The sequence below is a fragment of the Schistocerca piceifrons genome, chromosome 4, assembly GCF_021461385.2.
Source record: "Schistocerca piceifrons isolate TAMUIC-IGC-003096 chromosome 4, iqSchPice1.1, whole genome shotgun sequence".
In the NCBI taxonomy this organism is placed as follows: Eukaryota; Metazoa; Arthropoda; class Insecta; order Orthoptera; family Acrididae; genus Schistocerca; species Schistocerca piceifrons.
This window is the reverse complement of record NC_060141.1, coordinates 241,094,909-241,107,738: the sequence shown is the minus strand read 5'-3', so window position 1 is coordinate 241,107,738 and position 12,830 is coordinate 241,094,909. Positions and strand designations below refer to the sequence as shown.

Here is a 12,830-nt window from a genome sequence, read left to right as displayed (position 1 = left end):
CAATTGCCCACTCAACAAAACTTTGTGAAACATATGCTAACATCAAGATGGTTCTGCAGAAAATTCAGTATATGCAGCACCAGTGGTTGATTTGTGTTGATTTGAAAATGGTGAACTTCTTGCTTGGACAACAAAGTGGATACACAAAGCACCCATGTTTTATCTGCATGTGGGATAGTAGGGCAAAGCATGAACATTGGAAGCAGAAAACATGGCCTCCAAGGGAACATATGGCTGTTGGTGAAGCAAACATCATTAATGAACCTCTGGTTAGTAGGGACAAGATTGTTCTTCCACCATTACATATTAAGTTAGGACTAATGAAGCAATTCACCAAAGCTTTAGACAGAAATGGTAATTGCTTCACATACATCTGCAATACGTTCCCTGGACTCAGTAGTGAAAAACTTAAGGCAGGAATATTTGATGGTCCTCAAATTCGCAGGCTCATCAACGATACCAATTTTACAAGTGTCATGACTGTCACTGAAGCATCGGCCTGGAACAGTTTTGTCGCTGTTGTAAAATGTTTTTTGGGCAACCATAAAACTCCCAATTACGAGGAACTGGTCAAAAACATGCTCACTAACTTTCAAAACTTAGGAGCTAACATGAGCATAAAATTGCACTTCCTTCACAGCCACTTGGATCGATTTCCTCGTAATCTAGGTGATTTCAGTGAGGAACAAGGAGAGCGGTTCCATCAAGATATGAAAGGAATAGAGGAAAGATATAAAGGAAGATGGGACAGGCATATGATGGCAGATTGTTGCTGGAATCTGCAACGTGACTGTTCTGAAGAGACCTATAAAAGGAAAGCGTGCAGGAAGCGGTTCGTCATGGACGGAAAATGATATACTTACAGAGAAACTTTTCAATTATGTTTTATACGTGGACAAATGCCTATCAGGTTTTCATATAAGCTATTTATAAAGATTATTTTCTTTTTTCATTGTAGTTTGTAGCGCTCGAGTTCAGTATTAGCAATTTTTTCTAATTTTTTGAATAAATCATGCATTATCTCAAAAACTAGAGCCAAACTGCATAAATGGTTGCTATATTCGTCCTCAGCACCACTAACCCATCCTAAAGCCACTCAAATATCCTTGGCAAGAAAATGAGTGTTGACCAGTGTAATCTGAAGTCCAGGATGGAATAGGAACAAGATTAATAAAAGAATAAATTGCTACTTACCACACAGAAGAATCATTGAATCAGAGACATACACAAAGAAAAGATTGTTAAACATTTAATATTTTGGACAAAAAAGCCCCCTTCGGAAATATAAAACACACACACACACACACACACACACACACACACACACACACACACCAGCCCCTGTTGCCCAAAACTTCCACAAATTTTTTTAAGGGAAGAATAAATAAAAAACAATACAAAAAGATTAAATTCGAACTACCACCAACATGAAGAATAAGATTCTTTTGCAAGGCGGGAGGGTGGCCATGTGGTTCTGTGTGAGAAGATACATTTGAGAGTACAGTGGCAGCACCTGGCATTACCATGGAAACCTAACAGCTGATGCAAAATTATTATCAACCATGTAGTCGGATGGTGCTGATCCTCGAACACGAACCACTGATGGTATTATGCCAAACTCCAACACATGATCCCATCAGAGGTTCATGCCAGACTGCAGCATATAATCCAGCCCAGGATCAGTCCGACTCTTCTCTGTATGCTGCACAAGAAGTGGAGTGCACATTGCGAGTGTTGTTGTATTCGCTACAACGCTAATCTGGTGGGCTCTGTTTGTAACATGCAGAATTCTGATAGAGCTTGGACTGCACTTTTCTTAGGAATAGGACTGAAGACAGTTTGCATTGCTCCTACTAGCAGTTTGAGTAGCTCGTCCTTTAACAAAAGCGATAGCAAATCTGAACCAGTTATGTGTGCAAATCAAATGTGAATAATTCTGTAACCACGCAAAGATTATAGTTTTTATTTATTTATTTTTGCTAACGCAAACCGTGAAGGGTCACCAGGAGCTATGGGCAGTTATATTACAGTCAGTGCAAGAGCTAGCAACTGTAGCAAGAATGTCTCCCACACAACTTTTGTTTACAGATTTTCCACAATTTAATGAACAACATGAGGAGCAGTACACTTGCCACCAACTACTACAGTTATATTTTTGGGCTTGTAAAATTTGTGAAACAGACAGCCAAAAGGCCATGTTATTGTCAGGAAGTCCCCAATTTTATCATCTAATACAAAAACTACAATCGTTAACAAATCTGGTGGAACTTGAGTTGCCTAGAATGTTTTCTGTAGTGCCTGAACATTTTTTGACAAAGACACACATTACTGGACCCAGATGAATACAGGATTATAATTACAAAATCAAATAGGGGCAATGCAGGAGTAGGTTTCATATTGAATAAAAAAACAGAAACGTAGATAAGCTACTATGAACAGCATAGTGAACACATCATTGTAGCCAAGATAGACATTAAGTCCACGCCTACCACAGCAGTACAAATTTATATGCCAACTAGCTCTGCAGATGGTGAAGAGATTGAAGAAATTTATGAGGAGATAAAAGAAATTATTCAGATAGTTAAGGGAGGAAAAAATTTAATAGCCATTGGGGACTGGACTTCGGTATTAGGAAAAGGAAGAGAAGGAAAAAAGTAGGTGAATATGGAATGGGGCACAGAGGATAACTTACTCATTGCTAACACTTGGTTTAAGAATCCTGAAAGAAGGTTATACACATGGAAGAGACCTGGAGACACAGGAAGGTTTCAGATTGATTATATAACGTTAAGACAGATTTCGGAACCAGGTTCTAAATTGCAAGACATTTCCAGAGGCAGATGTGGGCTCTGACACAAGTTATTGGTTATGAACTGTAGATTAAAACTGAAGAAACTGCAAAAAGTAGGAATTTAAGGAGACAGGTCCTGGATAAACTGAAAGAACCAGAGGTTGTAGAGAGTTTCGGAGAGAGCATTAGGGATCAACTGACAAGAACAGGGAACATTTGTATGGAACATAGCCATGTATGGACAATAAACAGTTTAGACAAGAAGAGAATAGAAGCTTTTAAAATGTGGTGCAACAGAACAATGCTGAAGATTAGATGGGTAACCATGTAACTAATGAGATCGTACTAAACAGAATTGGGGAGAAGAGGAATTTGTGGCATAACCTGAATAGAAGAAGGGATCGGCTGGTAGGACACATTCTGAGGCATCAAGGGATCACCACTTTAGTATTGGAGAGGAGTGTGGAGGGTAAAAATCGTAGAGGGAGGCCAAGAGATGAATACACTAAGCAGATTCACAAGGATGTACGTTGCAGTAGTTACTCGGAAATGAAGAGGCTTACATAGGATACAGTAGCATCACACCTGTCCTTAGACTGAAGACTACAATGATGACAGTGACCGACATTTCAAGCATCTGCCATTGTGATTAGAATCAGTGGTGTGTTTCCATAATCACCACACAGAAATGAAGTATAGGCAGATTCAGTGGTATGTTTGGAGTATGCAGCAAATAGGTTACATAACAAAATTATATTTTTGTAACTTTTGACATTTTAATAAGAAGGATATTATTAGCAAGTAACTCCGAATGACATTTCTCTCACAAATTCAGTTTAAATCACATAAAATATATATATATATATATATATATATATATATATATATATATATATATATATATATATATATATATATATATATATATATATATATATATATATATATATATATATAATTGTTTACAATATAATTGCAATAGTACTGAGATACTGTTTCTTTGTATCTTCGTTCTCTTTCCCAATGCTGGTGTACCTATTTAAGATATGTTTCACACTGTGATAACCATGCATAAATCTTATTTTTTGCTACATTACAAGTAAGTAGGTGGATCAGAAAACTTAATAGCAGGTTAATTATAATCCTATCAACTCGTTTCTCATAACAAAACCATGCAGGTGACTTAAGTGCTTGATACTTGATCAGGCCATTGGGTGTCACATTTAACTGCAATTATCTCATGTTACAAAAACTCTGGCAGAGTTATGGTTGGGAGTAGATGAAAATGTGATTTATTCTCAAGATTTCATTCATATAATGTGTTCACCTAATTTCTATAGAAAAAAAAAAATTTCCCTATGTTGAAAATTAGCAAAGTCAGAAAATGTATTTTCATAAACTATCCTTATGTTGTTGTTGTGGTTGTGGTCTTCAGTCCTGAGACTGGTTTGATGCAGCTCTCCATGCTACTCTATCCTGTGCAAGCTTTTTCATCTCCCCGTACCTACTGCAACCTACATCCTTCTGAATCTGCTTAGTGTATTCATCTCTTGGTCTCCCTCTACGATTTTTACCCTCCACGCTGCCCTCCAATACTAAATTGGTGATCCCTTGATGCCTCAGAACATGTCCTACCAACCGATCCCTTCTTCTGGTCAAGTTGTGCCACAAACATCTCTTCTCCCCAATCCTATTCAATACTTCCTCATTAGTTATGTGATCTACCCATATCGTGTAAATAATTTGCCAAAACTAAACTGAAAACATAGTGAAACTCTTCCAGAACATATTGAAGCCAGTTACGCATTGGTACATCAACATTTTGTAGACCAAGCCCTTGCATAGCTCAGTCCGCAACTATGTGTTAAGAAGTATAGTAAACTACAGGTCGGACCAAGATCTTCTCAACATGCAAGCCATCTATTGCTCAAAAACTGGATCCACTGCATATGAGAACAATGTACAGATGTCTCACTACCTGCCCCTTGACTCGTGCTGCCTTCTGTTGTCAATTTCTTAAATTGTTTTGAAAGTAACATTAGCGAAGGTAACAGCTGCTCTCACAAATGGCTGCGCCAGCATCATAGCATTGACATAATTTCATGCGTCTACCTGTAAGGTTTCACAGTTTGCTGTAATTTTGCTACACATATGTCATGTTTGTTGAGTGAGTCTAAAATTTTGGAAGCTCAAGAGGAAGAAATTGCTCACTAACTCATCTCACACCTTTTAATATAATTACAGTTTATGTCATCATTAGTTTATAATTTGTAAACTATCAGCAAACTAAATTAAATATCAAAAATAAGTCTTGAAGCTTTGTATTTTTTTAGTATGTATGACTCCTGAAGATAAATCATTTACATATGCGCCAATAATGCTTTAAAAAACACCATAAATGCATGGTTTCCTCTCTTTTCCATCCCTCCACATGTTACTATTGAACTGTCAATCCTTGAGTAATTTTGAAAAGACTAGATACTGTTGGTGTGGCAATGTTAATTTGAGTCATTTAATAAAGAAAAGTCTTCTGGTACAGATTGTATACAAATTACATTTCTTTCAGAGTATGCTGGTGAAATAGCTCCTATTTTAGCAGTAACATACAATCACTCACTCAACAAAAGATTCATACCTGATGACTAGAAATTTGCTCAGACCATTATAAAAAGTGGGAGAATAGAAGAAATCCACTTGAATTATAATCCCATATCACTGATATAAATTTGTGTTAGGGTTTTGGAACTGTACTGAGTTCCAACTTTATGAAATACCTGGAGAAAAAAGAAAAAAAAAAATCTACTGTCACATAATCAGCACAGATTCAAAAAATATCACTCATGTGAAACACAATTGGATGCTCATTTGCATAAAGTAATTAGTGCAATTGACAGAAGATCTCAAGTTTATTCCATATTTATAGATTTCTGGAAGGTTTCTGACACCATTCTTCTCAAGCAGCTTCTAATCAAATTGCATGCCTATGGAATATTGTTTCAGGTGTGCAATTCGATTTGTTATTTCCTATCAGAAAGGTCACAGTTCAGAGTAACTGACAGAAGTTGTCTAATGAACCCAAGTTATATAGAGGGTCCCCCAAGAAACTGTTATAGGCCCTCTACAATTCTTAATCAATATAAAAAATTCAGAAGACAATCTGAGCAGCCCTCCAACTGTAGGTGATGAAGTTGTTTACTTTGTATTAAAATCAATTACAAAATGATTTGAATAATATATCTGCAGACAGTGAAAAGTGGTAACTGATTCTGAACAATAAAAAGTGTGAGATCCACTACATGACTATTAAAACAATTTCACCAAACTTCGATTACACGATAAAGCACACAAATTTAAAAATTGTCCATTCAACTAAATACAGAGGGATTAAAATTACAAACAACTTACATTGGAACCATCACATAGAAGATGCTGTAAGAAAGGCAAAGCAAGGACTGCTGAACTGGCAGAACACTTTAAAAAATCTACACAATGCTTGTCTGTCTCTTCAGGAGTACTGATGTGCAGTGTGAGATCCTTACCACATACAACTGGGGGAGGACATCAAAAAAGTTTGAAGAAGGGCAGCTTGTTTTGTATTATCATGAAATAAAGGAGAAAGAATCACGGATATGACTTGAGCTGGTACTCAGGTGACAAGGTCTTTCCACAAAATCACTTTGTTTCTTCTCCGAATGCCAAAATTTTTGTTGCCCCCCCCCCCCCCTCCACATGCATAGGGATAAATGCACACCACGATAAAATTAGGACTTGCATGAAAAGACTTAGCGGTTCATTTTTCTCACATGCTATTACATTGTGGAATAGTAGAGAAATAGTCGGTAAGTGATTCTATGCACCCTCTCCCAATCACTTACATATGAAATGGTAGGTAATCATGCAGATGTACCAGGGGATAATTACTGTAGCATACCGTATTTACTCGAATCTAGGCCGCACTCTAATCTAAACCGCACCTGAAAAATGAGACTTGAAATCACAGAAAAAAAAATTGCCCGTATCTAAGCCGCACCTGCAATTTGAGACTCGAAATTCATGGGGAGAGAAAAGTTTTAGGCCGCACCTCCAAATCAAAACAAACTTGGTCCATTGTAATATGAGACACAATTAAGGTCGAATGAATGATGATACAGCTACAGTAGCTTGGTTCGAGTCGTAAGCTTAGCAGTTAAGCTTTACCAGGTAGGCATTGCTATGCGTCAGGTGCTCTGTGTTTATAAGGGTACTCTTCCTTTTTCGCGTACTTCATCTGTTTTGAATTGATTGCTTATTTTTCTTTCATCTGATAGGTGCCGTTTTCTTTGTTATAGGTGTTTACGTCACTCTAAGCTGAAAATGCATTACAGTACTGTGTCATGCATTGTTTGTCGCATTCTGATAATGAGTGTTTACGACCTGTCGCCACTCGCGGCATGGCTTGCTTTTGTGCACGCTACCGCCGCCTTTTTTTTTTTTTTAAAAAAAAAGCGTATGATAGATGATGTTCTGAATGAGAGTGAATGAGAGTTTAGCGAAAATTTTTCTCCATTTGAAAATCTTTGCAGACACCTCTTTAGTACATTACATTCTGCACAGAAATTAGAGTCATCTTAAGATTTAAAAATCTAGTCAATTGCCGTGCTTCATTTCTGACTATCACTATTAGGCGTAAGAATAATACGAATATAAACATGACATGATATGTATATTCTTCCGTGTTTGCTGTCAGTCTCACTCTAGTTTCGTAGTATATTAGGCAGACAGGACTTAAATGAGTTAGCAGCAAACACGAAAGAATACATGGCAAAATGTTTATATGCGTATTATTCTTATGGTGAAGAGAATACTGCATGCGATTCACAATTCATAAAAGTTCCTATAAGAAAACATCTCTTCTCACAGGTAGGAAAAAATTCAGAACGTAGAGTTGGCCATATTGACAAATATCCCAAACAGTCTTGCCAGTCGGATTTTCGTAGTACATTGAAATGCTGCTACATTTGAAGATGGACAATACGGAATTTGTATTTACTTCGTTGGATAATGTAGGAAATGCAGTAGTCGAAACTCGAGGTGGAGAAAAAAAAAAGCTTATCTTCCACCTTTTTTTTTATTTACTGATGCAGAGGGTTTGGCGCCAGTATTTATCTTTGTGCATGCAATGCATGCCTGTGTAGCGCTACATATATTCGATGGCAGAAGTTAGTTGTGGCGGGACCTACCAACATTTTTCAGAATTTCCGCTTACTTTGCACTCGATTCTAAGCCGTAGGCGGTTTTTTTTTTATTACAAAAACCGGAAAAAAGTGCGGCTTAGATTCGAGTAAATATGGTACACCTGTAGCAACTGAATTTCAGAGTTTCCTATGTCTCCCAACAATATCCAACATGATGTGGTCAATACTACAAGTTACAACAATGTTTTCTGTTGCTTGCATCCCACAGTTCCTTTTAATAGCAGCCAATTACCAAAATTTCATAAGAAACGGCTTGTACTATTGCATGTATGGCTTTGTTGACAAACAAAGGAGAGTTGAAACCCTTTTCCATACATAACTGCAGACGTTATTACAGTCCACTGACGTACGTAACCTTCATCAACATTGTGCATTTATTATTATTATTATTATTATTATTATTATTATTATTAAATAACTTACAGTAATACAGACATAGGTCAACTATTTGCAAAGTAGATAATTCCTTAAATTCAACTAGTAATTCTACACCTTATTCTAAGTTTTTCATCTCTCCTGAGTGTTCTGATAAATTAATTTGTAAATTGTGTCCCAAAGAAATTTCACTTGAGAAAACTAAGAAATTACCAGGAAACAGAATGGCTGACCAAGAAGCAAAACTCCAAATACTGCCAATAAACATATTTAAGACTAAGAAAAAAACTACACTGAGCTTCTAAAACTGTCAGTTTCTTCCCCAGAGAGGAAAGAAGAACTGGTTGAAGAGTGATGGAATACTGCCAACAGACACGTTAAAAGTAGGAAAAACTAAATCTAGCTTTTGGACCTATTTTTAAATCACCCATCAGTAATGTTTGGAATTTTGCGTCCGGCAAAACATGATCATGGTGTATATGCGTACAGGAAAAAAAAAATTATCTGAATTTTACCAGATAGGCAGGTTATAAACACACTTTTTCCTGGGCGAAAGTACACTTTTTCCCAGGTGAAATTGAAAGGTATAGACCCCTGGTGAAAGTAAAAGTATTATTTTCTTAACCGAGTGACAATACACTTTCAATCAGAGCTGTAAAACTTATCAATCCTTTGAAAGGCGATGATTTTGTACAACCCCATACAACTTCCTGGCATATTAGGAAATAAAAAACATCGTGTTTTGGAAAGATCTTTAATGTGCAGCAACACTTGATTTTTGCCTTTTTTTACCCCCCCCCCCCCCCCCCCCCCCCCCCCCGAATATCTGGTTAGGCAGGATCCTAGGAGCACAGCTTGAATTGCAGCAGCTGACTATTTGTGACAAGCACAATTACAAATTTCACTACTGTGAACCAAAAATTTCATGGATTACCTGGCTGAATGTATGTTCCATTGAGCACTTCAACTATTCCATAGAAAAGCCAATTACGGGAGAAACTGCTCAAGAACTCTTTTTGCACTGTTTTTTGAATGATAATTATATTTTTTGCCGTCGTTATTGCATGCTTTGTAATCAATGAAAGAACCAAAATGAATATAGAAAGCTAACCTTTAGAATTGATCTTTTTTAGCATGTATTACACTTTAAGATAAACTAAACATATATGAGCAAGAAAACTTTTAAATAATGCCATAAATGGCTTGTCTTTCGGACTTGAAATTTTTCTAAGTGGCTGGTCCTTGAAGTGTTTCGAATGAGAATCAAACGCTACCATGATTTACAAAATTCATGGCACATTCTCACATGTAACGTAGTTCATTATGTGTAAATGGAAATTTACTTTGAAAGTAACATTTCTCAAATCATCATTCGCTATATTTTCTTGTGACCTGTTATAAATGTAAACAGTTGTGACATTGTGCTCATTGAAAGCAGTTTGTTGTTAGATGAAGTATTGCATAGTCCTTGACACATTTTGCTGTCAGCTGACATTTGTGTGTGAACTTTGTTTTGATATTGCGAATGGTGTATTTTCTTTGCAACTGGGTTTTTCTTTTGGTGTTATTCTCTCATTTACATTTCATTGCTGCCATATTACTCTGGAGTAGTGGGCTAAATTCTTTGTTAGAGTATCACTTATTACCAGTCAAAAATTAAAAAAATTTAAATGAAAATTAAAACAACGAAAAATTCCCAGAATTTTAAAAACTTCCTACGTTTTTACCAGATTTCTCCCAGATGAGAAAATTCCTGAGTTTTTCCAGGATTTCCCAGTTGTCCCGGGATGTATACACCCTGATAATACATATGCAATTCAAAGAATTCTGACCAAACTTTTTCAATTATTGATGCCAGAAGCAGACTTTTTGAGAAAGGTTATCTGACCGCATAAGAACAAAAAATGTTAACTGGAGCAAAGAGGTTATGGATTTTAAATAAATTGTACTCACCTAATAAAAATATACTCTTCTCAAAATACAAAGACAATCAGTAATGGAAGGATGTCATGTCCATTGCACCATGATGTACTGTGCATACTGTATCACCAATCACTGTTAACAATAAGGACATAATTTGCATCAACATATTGTCACTCATACCAACACAAACAAAGATAATACGTGGTCTACATACAAACTATCAAATTCTTTCAAGGAGCCAAACTGCAGACGCCTATTAAAAGAAACACAGAACACACTGTCACAAGCAGGCCTGAGTTCATATAAAGACCATGTCAACTAAAATTATTTCATGCTTAAACCGTTATATGCCTTTAGAACAGTGTTGAAGTTTTTGACATAAAATTTTGTAAATTCTGCTCTACCAAAATATGTACCAGCAATTGCCACTGAGGAAGATGTAGACACTTTGCTTTGTATAGTATTTTTGTACTTGTTCATAGTGTAACACTTGTTTCACAACAATTTCTGCAAACATGATGTCATTTTGATGTCACACACAATATCGATGATGGGATGATCAGCTATTGACTTTCATTAGAACTCAATACTGGCTTCTCTTGGGATTTCGTGCACACGTACTGGAGACTTACAAAAGCATGTTATTCTCGGTACAATTTATTATAATTATTGCTATAATAAAATGTCATATAATGATTTATCGACAGTTAATTCCTTCTTATAAGAGTGATCTCTTAGGAGTGAGTTATTGTCATCATCAATAATATACAAATCAAGAACCAAACACACTAGTTTTGTAATTTGTTGTATTTTGGTTCAATGTTAAATGAGCATAGTAAATTTATCACAAACACATCACCATAATCATAAAATGGCATTTAATAATGCATCAACACAGGCCTTCAATACATAATATGATAAGTAAGACAGGAGTTAAACATTGCATGGTTAAGTGCTAGTAATGAATAAAGTCATGGTTTCTGGAGTAAAAAGTCGCTAGTTCGCATCCTGGCACATCCTTTTTTCCCCCCTTTTGTGATAGCATTGTTAAAACATACTGTCACTTTCTTATGAATGTAATACAAGTATGTCCTGCAATAATGGATGTTATTTACATTCAGTCTCGTCTCAGAACGAAGGACGAAATAAATATTTAGCGACTTCCGAATGTCTGGTTAGGCAGGAACCTAACAGTGCTGCTTTAATTGCTGTGACTGAAATGAACAGCAATAATATTCTCCCTTTTCACCCATATTTGTCTATCTACAGTAGAACCCCTCTAATCCGTCACCTTCGGGACCGAGACCATGGTCGGAATCAAAAAAAGGTCGGATTATCCGAAAAACTAAAGAAAGTCTACACACACAAAGGAAAAACAACAAACAAATTACAGTACTGACTTAATAACGTATAAACATATATATACTGTAAACTAAAAAATGTTTATAGCACTGTGTATAAAAATGAAATTTTTTACAAAGAAATAAACTACTGTGTGTATAAACTAAGAAATGATTATACTGTATGCATTGTTTTCACAGTAAAAACGAAAACAAATTACGTGGAAAAACTGTCAGTGTTACATTTTTGTTTAGCAGATGTTATTCTAGATTTAGCTGCAGTGTCCCTCCATTTTTTTATCCACAAAACATCCATTGGGGTTGAAGTTGGATTCTGCTCGATGTATTGAGGGGTGATGTCGAAAGCGTTTTCTGCATTGTTGTGTGAAATCCGGGTGGGCGATACGTCTTCACCGTACAAGTCCTCATTCACAGTTTCCTGGCTAACAGTGGCAAAGCTTCATTGGCAGGGACGTTCGATTCCAGAGTTTGTAGATCTTTAATGATTTCCAGTGCGTCACTGTTTTGCTCATCTTCGGTATGCTCATTTTCAGCCATAACTTGTGGTCAAAGCTTACGTCATGATTTCCACAGTGTGTCAGGTTTCAGTTCATCCCATGCTATGACCTCCTTCAGATTTTTCCAAGATTGAGCTGATATACTTTCTGCGATATCGCCTTTTTAGCCATTCAATAACGCCCTGATCCATTGGTTGGATGAGAGAGGTCACATTAGGAGGCAGAAAGAGAGCTTTTCTGTCCCCTTTCACCAAATCTTCCTCAGATGAATGTGATGGTGCGTTATCCAACAGCAGTAGAGCATGAACAGGCAGATTTTTTTGCTTCAAGCCTTTTTCAACCGATGGCACAAACTCGTCAAGAAACCAGGATTTAAAAAGGTTGCAGTCCATCCAAGCAGATTTTTGATTGCGGTAATAAACCGGCAAGGAAGATAAGTTTATATTTTTGAATGCCCTTGGCTTCTTAGATTTGCCAATGACGAACAAGGGGAGCTTGTGGGTACCATCTGCGTTGCTACAAGGAATTACTGTTATTCTACCTTTTATAAGTTTCGTTCCTACCACGGATTATATTTGAAGCTGCGAGCATTTTTGTTGGCAACATTTTAAAGTTCAGCCCTGTCTCATCGATGTTATACACTTGGCGG

At 36.5% G+C, this 12,830-nt stretch overlaps 1 protein-coding gene across 3 annotated transcripts in view; it reads right to left on the bottom strand.

The window, feature by feature from the left end:
- The window catches only part of LOC124796284 (negative elongation factor D), a 192,341-nt gene that overhangs the window by 157,097 nt on the left and 22,414 nt on the right, over window positions 1-12,830 (bottom strand). For all 3 annotated transcript variants that reach the window (XM_047260402.1, XM_047260401.1, XM_047260403.1), the window contains exon 2: window positions 10,354-10,455. The gene's annotated coding sequence lies outside the window, so the exon portion shown is untranslated. The remainder of the gene's footprint in view (window positions 1-10,353; window positions 10,456-12,830) is intronic.